This window comes from Rattus norvegicus, chromosome 1 (genome assembly GCF_036323735.1).
Source record: "Rattus norvegicus strain BN/NHsdMcwi chromosome 1, GRCr8, whole genome shotgun sequence".
Classification (NCBI taxonomy): Eukaryota; Metazoa; Chordata; class Mammalia; order Rodentia; family Muridae; genus Rattus; species Rattus norvegicus.
Genome location: NC_086019.1, coordinates 139,498,061 through 139,512,564, shown reverse-complemented (window position 1 = coordinate 139,512,564; position 14,504 = coordinate 139,498,061). Strand labels below are relative to the sequence as shown.

General features: G+C 40.3%; 1 protein-coding gene across 3 annotated transcripts in view; it reads right to left on the bottom strand.

Moving 5' to 3' along the window:
* Agbl1 (AGBL carboxypeptidase 1) overlaps positions 1-14,504 on the bottom strand; it is a 906,807-nt gene that overhangs the window by 847,909 nt on the left and 44,394 nt on the right. The gene's annotated exons all lie outside the window — the stretch shown is intronic.

Genomic DNA, 14,504 nt, shown 5'->3' with positions numbered 1-14,504 from the left:
GAAGAGAAGTCTTCATCCAGAAGTTGGGAGGACATGCAGAATTCCCTGAGGTAACCTGTTATCATAATTCTGGAAATGCAACCTCCTCTAGGTTCCCAGAGGTCAGGTCTATGTGTTTGTACCATAACATTAGGGAATGGTCTTTTTATCTTTGTTAATTTAGGTAAGTGCATCACGCAGCCAATTATGGGACTGAAAACAGGGTGCCCCAATAAAGGAGTTAGAAAAGGAACTGAAGGAGCTGAAGGGGTTTGCAAACCCCATAGGAAAAGCAAGAATATCAACCAACCAGACCTCCCAAAGCTCCCAGGGACTAAATCACCAACCAAAAAGTACACACATGGAGCAACCCATGGCTCCAGCTGTATACGTAGCAGAGGATGGCCTAGTTCAGCATCAATGGCAGGAGAGGCCCTTGGTCCTGTGAAGGCTTGATGCCCCAGTGTAGGGAAATGCCAGGGCAGGGAGGTGGGAGGGAGTGGGTAAGTAAATGGGGGAGCACCCTCATAGAAGCAGAGAGGGGGGGGATGGGATAGAAGATTTCCAGAGGGGAAACCAGGAAAGGGGATAGCATTTGAAATGTAAACTTTAAAAATACAATAAAAAATGAGTTTTAACATTCTCATGAGTAAAACTTGTGCTCCTTCTCCACTTCGGTGACCTCAAGAACTCTCCATTATACATCGGACAAAACCAGGAAACCAAAATCTCCAAGATCATCTTCTCCTGATATCTCCAACTTCATTACTAATTCCATACTCCTGTCCAAAGTAGGTATTTTCATGGTAGGGAGTCACTCGGTTGTAGATTCCTGCCCAAGAAATGTTATGGCTTGGTCTGAAAATTTGACCACACTGCTCTCTCTTTGGCAGCTTGTTCCCTGCGCATTAGGCTGGTCGGTGCTGACTCTTCCTTCTAGTGTGTGCTGGGCCCCATGATATCTCCAACCGTCCCACAAACTGGGTCTGGGATGCCTTCTACCTCTCCATCACTCTGTTCTCAGTTAAGCACTCACTCTGACATCAATGTGGAGTCTTCCTTCTTATCTCACCTTCACTAGGTACTAGAATCTTTTAAAAGTAGCACCCATCAGAGGATTGCTCCAGAAAAAAAGGAGAAATAAATAATTTTAATGGAATCCAAAAGAACTCCAGGAGGCCCACTACCACCACCCAATACCTTCCAGAAAGTCATATTTCAAAATATATACCTAACAGAAATAATTTTCTCTAGTAGAAAATTCCAGAGGCCATTAAGAAACATTTAGGTAGATATTTTAATACTTTATTTTTACAAACCAAAACTAATGCCCCCCCAAATTAAGATGGACAGAATATCACAATGGAGTTTACTAACTTCTTTTCAAGATAGATAAAGCCTCTGGGACCTCCCAGTACTTAACATATACACCCATCACAAAAAACACGAGGAATACTCTGATATCTTTTTCTGGGTGCTTGGACCTAAAAAGGACATCTATACATCTCATCATATTAAGTGAATTACTGCACCCCAAATTTCAAGTCTATATCATCCTCTAGCAACCGCCAGTTATGTATAACCACAATGTCAGTACTTTCCTGTACTCAAAGCTAGAAACAAGAAACAATGGTCTTTCCTAACATAGGTCTATCATTTGGGGGTTTGAAGAACTTCATACCTTTGCAACTAGACCAAAAGACTATTTGCAGTAGAATAAATGTGCATGGGATTCTTTCTCTGGTTAGTATTGACAATTGTGGGTCAACCTCAATTTTTCCATGAAAAGAGAAGGGAAAAGCTTTGTGTGAGACTGTGCAAATGCTGTATAACTTAAAATGCTAGACTCACTACTTGATTGCAAGGAAAAGGAAAATAAAAGAGGAAAATGAAGGGGTGAGGACAAAGAAAGTGAAAAACTAATAAGGTGAAAGCTGACGGGAGGGAAATAAAGGTCCCCACTTTCATTTCCTTCCATTCAATTATTCATGTGTTCATCCCACAGACATCCATTGGCTGTCATCTATGTTCTAGCCACCAACTAGGCAGTGAGGATACTTATTGATCAAAATGCAATTTGCCATCACAGACTCTGTGACAGCAGCTGGCAGTCAGACCTGGGAATGCTAAAGCCCATGGCAAAGATAAGCACTGGTGCCGAGAGAATAAAGGGAAGGGACATTTAACCCAGTCATGCCCATGACTGAAAAGTCACAGAAGCGAAATGAAGAGGTGACAGTCAGATATTCTAGCCATGCCTTAACCTTTCATTCCCAGAGGGATGCATGGCAGCACTGTGACATTGGCGTGTGAATCTGCATTCTGTGTGACCAATTGAATAGAGCAGATGGTACAGGGCATTTTAAATTCCTTGTGGGCAAATGCTAGGTCTTATTTTGCCTCTGTATTCCCACCTCCTGAGGTTTAATAGGCAACCTGTTTTATCGTTTTTAATGTTTTATTAAATTAATTTCTTCAGCTAAAGAATTGCCTGCTTTGTTACAGGGCCCACAAATACTCCCTGAGAACATCCTTGTCTTTCATGTTCCTATTACATTTTCCAGCATGGAAATAGCTGGCCATATGTTATATATTAAATCGCCAGACCCAAGTTACTTTGACCTGTGGCCAACAATACAGGCTGCACATACATGAGCCATCCCTCTATAAATCCCTTAATGAAAAACCTTATTTGTAGGACTAAGAGATGCCATGGTGGTTAAAAGTACTGGACCAATGCTCTTGGCAGAGGACCCAAGACTGATTCCCAGCACCCACACAGTGGTTAACAACCATCTATAATTCCAGTCCCAGGGGAATTTAATACTCTTTTCTGGTCTCCATGGACACTGCAAGAAATGTCATGCACTATGTCTGTGCAGACAAAACACCAAACACATAAGTTATTTACGTAAGTAAATAACTATTTTTTAATTGTTTCAAAGGAGCAACCTAATACTAATGGAAGGTACCGGCCCCTCTTTTCCAGCACAGAGATGGAACTTTGGCCACCCTTCCAAGCATTTTTGAAGTTAGCATGATTAGTTTAGAAGTAGAAAACAATCCTGGGTCTGGGAAAAGAAAATCTGAATGGAAGTCTGCTGGAAGATTCTAAAAATGATTTTCTGCAGAAAAAAAAATAAACTTCCTATTTTTGGATGTTGTTGTATGAAGACATTATCTTGAATCCTAGGTGACATTGTTAAGCCAGCAAATCAACTCTACAGAACCACTTACCTGTGGACTTTGAGATAAGAAATATAACAAATACCCTCGCTTATAAAAGTCTCTTAAAGTTGGAGAGTCTGCTGCTGAATTCAGCTGTGACCCCTAAAGAAAAAATTTTACACCTCTATATGCCTCCTTCCCAAGCACTGTGTTCTTAATAGAAAAGAAATTGATTTCATAGACATGCTATAGGTCCACCCAGAGACTCCTGCTTGACAAAGAAACAAAGAAGACAATTTCCTCCTACAGACATTTAGCTCACAACTCTCTCACTCAATACTCAACCAGAATACATCAGTGTTGTTTTGCTTTAAGTAAAAATTATGGCTATCAGTGGAGAGGGAAATGCCCCACAAACTCGCAACTGGCATTAATTTATGCATTGCTATATTTACCAATAAATATTTTACACTATTTAGAAGAATAGCACAAGGCCGTTATCTCACCCACAGTAATAATAAATGAGCAATTAAAGAAGACAGGATGTGATGTGCCGTGATTTTCCTTTAATGATTCCTTCTAAATGAATCACTGAGTAATCCCCTGTCGTTCCAATAAAAAATGGATCTGCCAAGCATTCAAGGAGATACAAACAGTTGGAAGAACAAACAGTGTCTCTCAGAGACTGCAGTTTTGAATTGCAATTTTCTCATAGACTGTTTTAAATGTGTTGCCTCTTTGCCTTCTAATTCTTTATATCTCCCTCTTATGTTCCTTTTTCTGCCTCAGAGTCATAGTAGTGGAAATAAGATCCTTCGTATCACTGTCATGAAGAGACATTTCCAGTCCTTGCAAGGACCCTGGGTAAGAACATGTCAATTACACAGAGCCAGTGAGTGTGCCCAAGAGCACCATGGGTACCTGTGCCTTAAGGGATTTGTTCAATCTGACTCCACTGATCAGCATCATTTATCCTTCCTCTTCCAATCATATTTCAGTTTCCGGTTCCAGGTCCCCCTTCTGTATAATTTCCTCAGCTATCTTAACCTTCCCAGCACTCACTCTCTATGATTGTCAAAAGTATGAACACACTGACTACTGAATCTAGTCAAGGGATTCAACAGATACTTGGTTCACAAGAACTATGGTACAGTTGCTACCCACTTAAGTGGGGTAACGTTTGGCCTCAGAGGAAACAAATTTAATTTTCTGTGCATTTATTTGTTTTCTCAACAACATTTTATACCTATCCTTCCTTAGAACGCTTAGTTAAAAAGTTATCCTTTTCCTTCCTCTCTGATTATGTATGCTGGCATAATAAACTACTCTAAAACTACTCTAATGGCTTCAGATAGTGGTCAGTTCTTTATCAGATCTTTTGATCTGAAAAACTGGGGCAGGACTTTGTTGGGAGTTTCTTCTGCTTTCTTTGGTGGTAATTGGGGTCAGAAAGAGGTCGGCAGATATGCTGACCAAATGTCTCAAACTGTGGCAAGGTAATCTGGAGATCTGGGCTTACCTGGGACCATAGACTATATATATATGTATGTGTGTGTGTGTGTGTGTGTTCTTTTTAGCAGCAGAATCTTTTTTTTTTCATCTTTATTAACTTGGGTATTTCTTATTTACATTTCGATTGTTATTCCCTTTCCTGGTTTCTGGGGAAAACATCCCCCTAGCCCCTTCCCTTCCCTTTCTCTAACAGTGTTCCCCTCCCCATCCTCCTCCCATTACCGCCCTCCCCCCAACAATCACATTCACTGGAGGTTTAGTCTTGGCAGGACCAAGGGCTTCCCCTTCCACTGGTGCTCTTACTAGTTAGCAGCAGAATCTTAAGTATCTTGAATGTCTGACATGGCATCTAGTTTCCCCCAGAGACAGCCTTCTAGGAGAATTAGCTTGAAGTCTCAATGCTTCTTTTGGCATTGTCTCAGCAACCAATGTGTCAGACTTACTACATCCTATCAATTAAATTGGGCTCTGCTGCCGTCCTATATTCAAATGGATGGTCCTAGGTGACTCTTCAAGCAAAAAGATGTTTTTAGCCACTTTCAATCATCCATACTTCATTTTGGGGGTTAACTCCTCTAGACTAGGACTTCTGAATCATTCCTTTTGCCATCCATATGAGCTACAATGGAATCTTGCTCGGAGGAGTGTTGGGCAGCTATGGAAAGGGATTATATAAGAGATATAAGACTGAATGACATGAGAAGATATAAAAATGGATGGGGTGGTCTGAAGAGGAACAGGATGGGTTAAAGCGAGTTGGAATGTAATGGACATGATAAGATTGTGCATGACAACTTAGACACAATGTGAAATCTCCCATGGCCTTGCTGCCCTGTTTTCCTCATTCCTGAAATCTTCCTGAATATGTGTTTCCACATGAGCATTGTTACAGAACTATACAAAGTATATAGCTTGAAGAGTTCTAGAAGAGTTCTAGAAGAGTTTTCTACCACTGAGTTACATATACCCCCAGCCCAAAGTTGTACTTACAATGGAGGTTCACTTTAGCCCAGTTTCTGTTACCTCTGTAAAACTCAATTAATTCCACATTCACAATATTTTCTTAACAATTTTTCCTAACTCATCTATGTTATGAGTTAGATACAGCATGTCAGATGAAAAAAATCTGGTTACAATAAACTCAATAGATCACGAATAAATGCACACGTGGGTGGGCAGACGTGGTAGAGAAAAGGTGAATAATCTAAAAATAGGTTGGAAGGTCATTAGGGATACAAGCTCCTGAGTCAGTTTTCCATCTGGTTCATGATGTTTCCAAGTTAGAAAAATGTTCATAAGGAGAGCAGAGAGGAAATAAATGTGCATCTGGAGAGAGTGAGGTTGTCTCCTCTGGCAAAAACAATCAGGAATTCCAAGCTTTGTCAACAACACCCAGCACACTTGTTGCCACTCCATGGATAGTGAAGTCTACCAGCCCTAATGCTAATTATGGCAGTATTCAACAGCATCACATCCCTGAAGGGTTCTCTGATTTCTTTTAAATGGCATTCACTGGAATGCCAGCTCTGTCTCTATTCTAGGCAGGCTGTGATGCCTCTCCAAGACACAGTTGACAAATTACAGCATGAAGTGTGTAGGTTAGAATTCAAGATGACTGAAAATTTGTGCCAAACAATTTCCAGCTCTTTTAGATGGATTCTAAACATGGCAAGTAAATAATGGCTGCTGGTGCTTGTAGCCCAGACCTGAACACCAACACTGAGGAACGGAGTCAGCATCACCTTTCTTCAACCAGAAGCTGACATTTATTGCTTTGATGTTCCCTGGCTCCACTACCTATAAAACACATGCTAAAAGCATCTAAGACAGGAGATTCAATCATACTCCTGAAAAGCCATTGAATCAATCACATCTCAGGAACCTTCATCCCAAAGGCACTGAGAAGATGCCCCCTTTCTGCATTTTATAACCAGGTACTTTTCCCCAAGAATTTCTTCTTCTTCTTCTTCTTCTTCTTCTTCTTCTTCTTCTTCTTCTTCTTCTTCTTCTTCTTCTTCTTCTTCTTCTTCTTCTTCTTCTTCTCCTTTTCCTCCTCCTACTCCTACTCCTACTCCTCTTCTTCTTCATCTTCCTCCTCTACCTTCTCCTTCTCTTCTTCCTCTTCCTCCTCATTTCTCCTTCCTCTTCCTCCTGTCTCTTCCTCCTCTTCTTCCTCTTCCTCCTCTTCCTCCTTCTTCTCTACCTCCTCCTCCTCATCTTCTTTTTCCTCCATATGCGCACACAATTACACCAGCTTCCTCTTCCTCCCAGCTTCCTGTCTGGATTGTTTCTTTTGTAAGGGCTAAGAGGTATTACAGAAGCCTTCAATATCTCTCCTTCTCAATTATGAGTCTGCAGTCATCGATATCACAGCAAAAGAAGTTTTCTTACCAGTAACATCTGTCAAGTCCACAGGTTATGTACTTCTACATGGTTTCTAGCAGAAGCATGAACCATGGAAAGCCACAGAGCTTCCAGCAGCAGCATGGAACACAGAACTTATCTGGGCCCTGGTGGAAGCATGGACCATGAACCTCAATATGGCTTCTGGATGCAGCATGGATCAATAACATCAGTCAACATAGCCTCCGGTGGCAGCACTGACCACAGACGTCAACATGGTCTCCTTCAGTACACACATCCTGATCACAGACAGCAACATGATCCCCAGTGGCACCATGAACCATGGGCATTAACACAGACTGTAGTGGAAGCAGCCCAGATGACCTAAAGCAGAGTTATGACTCAGGAAAGTACAGTCCTGGTAGCTATGATATAAAGTCAATTGCCAAGCTTGATCAAGATCCAAAGATGATTATTTGAGGTCAACTTGACTGGCCTTAGAGTCTCTAGGAGACACAACTCTAAGTATATCTATGAGGCTGTTTCCAGAGAGGTTTAACTAAGGAGGAAAGATCCAGTTTGAATACGGGCAACATCATCCCATGGGAGAGGGTCTGGAAGATACCCCTCTCCCACTTCCTCTGACACTCTCCCTCTGTGTCCTGACTACAGATACAATGTGATCAGGTGTTTTGCACTCCCTCCTTCCTGATGTTTTCACCATGATGGACCATGTATCTTTAAACTATGAGTCAAAATACATTCTTCTTTCTTTTTTCAACATATTTTTATTGATTAATTGGGAGCTTCATATAATACACCCTTATCCCATTCATTTCCTGGCATTTTCAGGCTTACTCCCTCCCCCTTTGTGACCTCCCCCAAAGAAAAGAAGTTTAAAAAAAGGAAATATATATATCAAGTCCAATTTATGTTGACCATATGCTCACTGGATCATGTTTGAACTCCCAGTAGCCAGACCTTTAAAAAAATGAGTCCTTCCCCACCTCTAGCCCTGCTAGAAGCCATCCCCTGTGAAGAGCTACACTTCAGGATCCCTATCACAATATTTAAGCATTCTCTTCAATGACTTCCTGTCTAGATGGTTTACTTGGGTGTGGGGGGGGTCACAATTGAGAATGAGAGACAAAGAAGGTTTCTTTGACACTCTTCCTTCTTTAAGAAGCCTTTCTCAGGCATTTTATCGCAGCAACAAGAAAATAACCGATGCAAGCATGCATCCAGCTTCTTAGTGGTATGCATTGAGTGATGCCTGCTCTTTCATGGATATTAGACCAACATGAGCACTCTATAAACTTATAGGGAATGACCATCTTTAAACCCCAGTATCAAGAGCTATTTTCAGAGTTATTATAAACAATTTAGGGTAACAAAATAAGTATTTTCTGTAGATTAATTCGTTGGATGGTAAATACTCTTGTAAAAGCAAGAGGACATGAGTTCGGATCCCAGCACCAATGTAAAAGGCCATGTATGACTTCGTACTTGCCTGTAATCGCAGCTCTATGGGAAACAGGGATAATAGGATTGCTAAAACTTGGTAGCCACCAGTTTAGCTGCAGGTTCAGTGAGAGGTCATGTCTTAAAAGTGGAGGCTGATACAAAGGAACTCTACAGATTCTCCTCTGACCTCTGCAAATGTACACAGAGGCACAAGCTTAACACACACATGGGCCTACACCATACTCGCATGTGCAGAGACAGACATATGAGAGAGAGGGAGGGAGGGGGAGAGAGAGAGAGAGAGAGAGAGAGAGAGAGAGAGAGAGAGAGACCTAGACATGAACTGGCATGTCATATGTTCTACTCTATGACAGTGTCATTTGTGCATCTGTTATTTCAGGTATCATTTACGTTTTATCCCTCAGAACAAAATTACCATATTTCATTTGCCTGTATCTATTCCACTTGTAATGATGATAAAATTGAGGGAAGCAGAAACTAAATAATGTGCTCATAAATAAAGAGCAACTTTCTACATATTTTGTGAATTGACTTTTTTGAAATCTGGAAAGTCTGAAAAAGAAAACCAGACATTTGACAATAGCCAAATTAATGTCTCTCTTGTGAAAGCATTTAGAAAGTAAGGTACCAACTGTGAGAATCTTAACATGTCCTCAAATACCTTGGCAGACTTATCATCAACAAGCAAAAGCTATGTCTTCTACCCTTCATTTTGACAATCTTGGGAACTTTCTTATTACCACGTAGAATGACACAGAAGTAGAACTGGATGCTTTTTTGAAGCTAGATCATAAAAAGCAATATAATTTGAAGGTTAAGCAATAAGTATCATGACAGTGGGACACTAACATTTATAATCCAGAATTTCCATGAAAGAATATAGAATATTCTAAAGTAAACATACTATAAAGAACCCAAGCTGATGTCAGTGGACAGCCAGTGAGGGACGGGGGTTGGGGGGAGGAACACTGATCTAGGAGCAGCGACCATCAACTGATATCAACTGTTAGCTGAGTTGAGTAAACAGCCTCATATGCCCAGATCCATGGTGGCTTTAGATGGCAACTTTTGACAGCAACCTCCAAAACACACCAAGTAACCCTGGGAAGTATTTTCCAAATACTAGATCCAACAAATTGTGAAGGAAAAAAATTAATTCACATTAAAAAAGAAGTTATGATTTCATACAGCACGAGAGTGAACCTATCTCAGCAGCTGATCAACAAAAGAGCATTGCAAGTTTGACTTCTAAAAGGTATCCCCAAATGTAACACGCAACCAGTTCAGGCAGAGAGAGGGGGGGGGGGGAGGAGAAGCAAACAGAAAGGCTGGGGGAGATGGGGAGAGAACAGGACAAAGCCAGCTAGATTGGTATTTAAACTGATAATCCGACAAAGATTTTACTGAGCTTTTCTCTAAACTATTGATTTCTTTATTAAAGTGCTACCAGCCGCATATGTAGCAGAGAATGGCCTTGTCAGGCATTGATGGGAGGAGAGGCCCTTGGTCCTGTCAAGGCTTGGTGCCCCATTGTAGGGGAATGTCAGTGTGGGAGTTGGAAGGGAGTTGGTGGGTAACGAGGTAGTAGCCTCATAGAAGCATTGGGAGATATCAAGTTTCTGGAGGGAAAACTGGAAAAGGGGATAACATTTGAAATGTAAATAAAAATATCCAATAAAAGAAAAAATGTAAAAAAAGAAAAAAGAAAAGAAAGAAAGAAAGAAAGATAGAAAGAAAGGAAGGAAGGAAGGAAGGAAGGAAGGAAGGAAGGAAGGAAGGAAGGAAGAAAGAAAGACATCACACTTGGAGAAGGTAAACCTAATCCTAACCCTGATTTTTCCATTACAACTTCAGATTAATCATGCATCTTTTCTGGACCACACATGTTGTCCTCCTTCATTGCTTATGCTATAATTAAAGAGAAGAGCACAGGACCCTTCTAGTTCCAGGACCCGTTGACAAGCCAGGACCATTCTATGATGTCAGAGTGTGATAATAGGTCTTCTTGCTAAGAGACATACTTTCTGTTGCTTTGATATTGGGACCAGCAGTCACTTTTTAGTGCTACACTCTGAAAATGAGAAGTCAGAGAGAACATGATAATGTGTCCATCTGCTGGAAGTGTGCCAAGAACCTCAGAGGACAGGTACCTGCTCAGGCAGACCGTTAAAGCAACCCCCACCCCAACTTTTAGAGAGTCCTCATAAGAAAGAGACCATTCCTAACCTCAATATAATACCCTGACCTCTCCCCACCACAATCTCCAATGGCCTTAATTAATTTAAGACAGTATTAAAACATTTCAAAAACACAGCTGAGCAATTGCCATATTCCGGGGAAGGAGTAATTTTTTTTCCTTCAGGCCATGTTTGTTGGCCTGCAGCCTCAGGTCCATTAAAATATACTAGCATTCACCTTCAACCTTCATAATTCTTTATTTATCTCTTTCTCCTTAACTTGCATACATTGTCTTAAAAATGTCTACTCTGCTGATTATCCTCTAAAATACAATTTCAACAAATTAACTTACACTAATGCAGGGTTTCTTAACCTAAAGTTTATATTTGAAGCAAATGAGAATATGTTGAAGTGGAGTGGGAGAGAAGATATTTAGCAATGTCTCTGGCTTCTACTCAAGTAGGTAACACCATCTCCCATTTCCAGCCCCACCTGTGGCAGCAAACAAAGCATTTGTAATGGACTGACCCTGGACTCTGACCTCATAGGTAGCATTGAATATCCTAGTAAGATCACCAGTGAAAGGGGAAGCCCTGGGTCCTGCTAAGACTGAACCCCCAGTGAACATGATTGTTGGGGGGAGGGCGGCAATGGGGGGAGGATGGGGAGGGGAACACCCATAGAGAAGGGGAGGGGGAGGGGTTAGGGGGATGTTGGCTGGAAACCGGGAAAGGGAATAACACTCGAAATGTAAATAAGAAATACTCAAGTTAATTAAAAAAAAAGAGAGAGAGAGATGAGAAACTTGGTCCATAAAGGTAGGAGAAGATCAAAGGAATCTTGAAAGTTAAGCCAAAATGTTTTTTTTGTTTGTTTCCTGATTGTTCTAAGAGAAAGAAAAACAACAAAACAACAACAGCAACAACAAAAAAGCATTTGTAAGTACTGCAAGGTGCAAGGTAACTCCAGTTGAAAAACACTATGATAATGCTTTGACAAAAAACCTGGGTAATATGGTGTCCCTCGCAATGTAGCTAAGGAAGCTAATGATACAAAGGCAAAGAATGGGTTCTGGTTTACACAAAAGACCCACGGTAGCCAAAACAAACCCCAGGCAATAAGCACTGCTAGAAGTATCACCATCCCAGATTTCAAGTTATACTACAAAGCTGTAGTAATAAAAACAACATGGTACTGGCATAAAGACAGACACATAGATCAATAAAGTAGAATTATGGACCTCCATATAAGACAACCTCCGATAGCCAACTGATTTGTGTGTGTGTGTGTTTGTGTGTATGTGTGTGTGTGTAGGCCAACAATACATATTGGAGAAATGGCATCATCTTCAATAAAGGCTTTAACAAAAGTCAAACTCAATAGTTACAGGAAGAAGAATGAAATTGATCCTCATTTCTCACCCTTCAAAAAGTTTAACTCTAAGTGGACCATGAATTGAACATGACTTGATACCCTGAATACAGTAGGAGAAGAAATAGGGAAGATGCTTGGATATATAGACTTGGAACAAGACTTTCTGAGAAGGATCCTCTTAGTACAACATTATGAGTAAGAATGGACAAATGGTGCCACATGAAACTAAAAAGCTTCTCTATAGCAGAGGACATAATTCAAGTGAAGAGGCAGCCTACAAAATAAGAAAATATTTAAGTGCTAAATATCTGAGAGAGGGCTCATGTCTAGACTATACAAAGCCACTCAAAGCAAAGCATCAAGAAAATAATCAACCTAATTAAAAATTTGGGTATAGAACTAAGCATAAACTTCTCAAAATACATAAGGAAACAGATACAGGAGCTAGAGAAATCTCTCAGTAGTTAATAGCACAGGTTGCTCTTTCAGAGAACTTGGGTTCAATTCGTACCATCTAGGTGATGACTCACAATAGTTCCAGAGGACATAATCCCTTCCTCTGGCCTTCTTCTGGTATAGAAGGCATGCATGTAGGCAAAACATCCACACACATAAAAGAAAAAGTAAATCCGGTTTGTTTTTAAAGAAGAAAAATATTGAAAAAAATAAAGAAGAAAATGGGTGGAGGTGGAGGAAATTCAAATAACTAAGAAATATCCTGAGACATCAAGAAAATGCAAATTTAAACCACCTTGAGATTTCATCTGACTCCAGTAAGCGAGATAAGATTTAAAAAGAAAAAGACAGAACAATAAATGCTGCTGTTTGCGAAGGAAAGGGAACCACACCCATTAGAACTTGCTCCTGCTCCAGCAGATGACCCCACACCCATGAACGTATTGGCAGCACTAGGTGGACTCAGTGGATTAAAAAACACAGAACATGAAGTAGGGAGGAGAAATTGGGGGTAGAGATATAGGAAAATGTTGGAGGAAAGGGTATAGGGGTGGGCTTGTTTAAAACGTGTGCTGTAAGTGTATGAAATTCTCTGTAACAAAATCTGATAAAATGTTTTAAGTTTCCTTGTATTAAGTATGGATTGCTTCTTTGAGTCTAGCAAATGAAATATTTCAGCAAGGGAGAGAAGATAAAAAAATATGGGTGAATCATGACTTGTCCTTTCTGTCTCCATTGATAATGGCAGAACACTGAGATTGTGTTGGGAGAAGAGATGGGATATACCACAGCAGGGGCAGCTAGTGTTCAGAAACTGACTCCCTATTCAAAAACCATCACCTTCCAAATCACTTAGTAGCCTACAGAGCCAGTATACCAGTGCTACAACTAGCTCCAGATTTCACACTTTTGACATTATAGGAAACTACTTAGCAAGCAGAGGAGCAAGTCTATTTGTTTTATGGGCTAGTTAAAATAATGTGACCACTATAATAAATAACCCGCAAATGTGTAAGTGGCCTAATTGCAAAAAGAGGTTTTTTTTTAATTCACTGAAAGTCCAAAAGAAATTATTTTTTAGCAGATTGATGGCTAACTGGGATACCTTTCACAATGGGTAATTCAGAAACCTGGATTCCAATGCTCTTCTTTACCCTTGTGTGATAAGAGGTCAACAATATATTCAGCTGCATCAATTAAAGAGAAAAAAATGTGAGGCTCTTTCTCAAGAGAGTTTGTGCATTGGTCCTAGAAGTGGTCAACATTTTTAAACTCATTTCTTTAACTGATATTGTCACATGTTCATACACAACCATCATGGAAGGCAGCCCAATTGGGCAGCCCAATGCTCTGTTGAGATACAAATAGTTTTTATAGCCTGTGAGCTTGGCTCTGCCATAACCAAGTTTCCTCTTAGGATTTCCCACTCATCCTTGACAAGTCTCACTCTCTAAAGGATTCCAGTGATCCTTTTTCATCCGGGATTGTCTTATATATCTATACCACAAAACTCTAGGTCAAGAAGGACAAGATCAGCTCTTGCTCTTTGTTCTTCTTTGCTCTTCCCTTTTTCTCTTTTGTCCCTTCTCTCCTCATTCCCCTCCCCTTTCCCTCCATGTGCCCATGGCTAGCCTTTATTCCTCTCCTTTTCCACTCTTCTTCTCGCATTAAACCTTTCCACATGAAAAAAAATGGGAAAGAAAGACAAGATCAGCAAACACTGGGCTTCCCATCCTACCATGAAAGATAATTTCCCAACTTATTTTTTAATAGAAGAAGCACCTCATTCATCAAAGATTAACTCTAGTATTGACCACAGTTTTCAGGAAAGGAGATTACTCAACAACAATTATATATATATATATATATATATATATATATATATATATATGTGTGTGTGTGTGTGTGTGTGTGTATATATATATATACTGTCTCCAACAGTAATAAGGAGTTATCAATGACACCAAAAATAGCCAAGGTTGAAAACAAAAACCACATATTTTTTAATA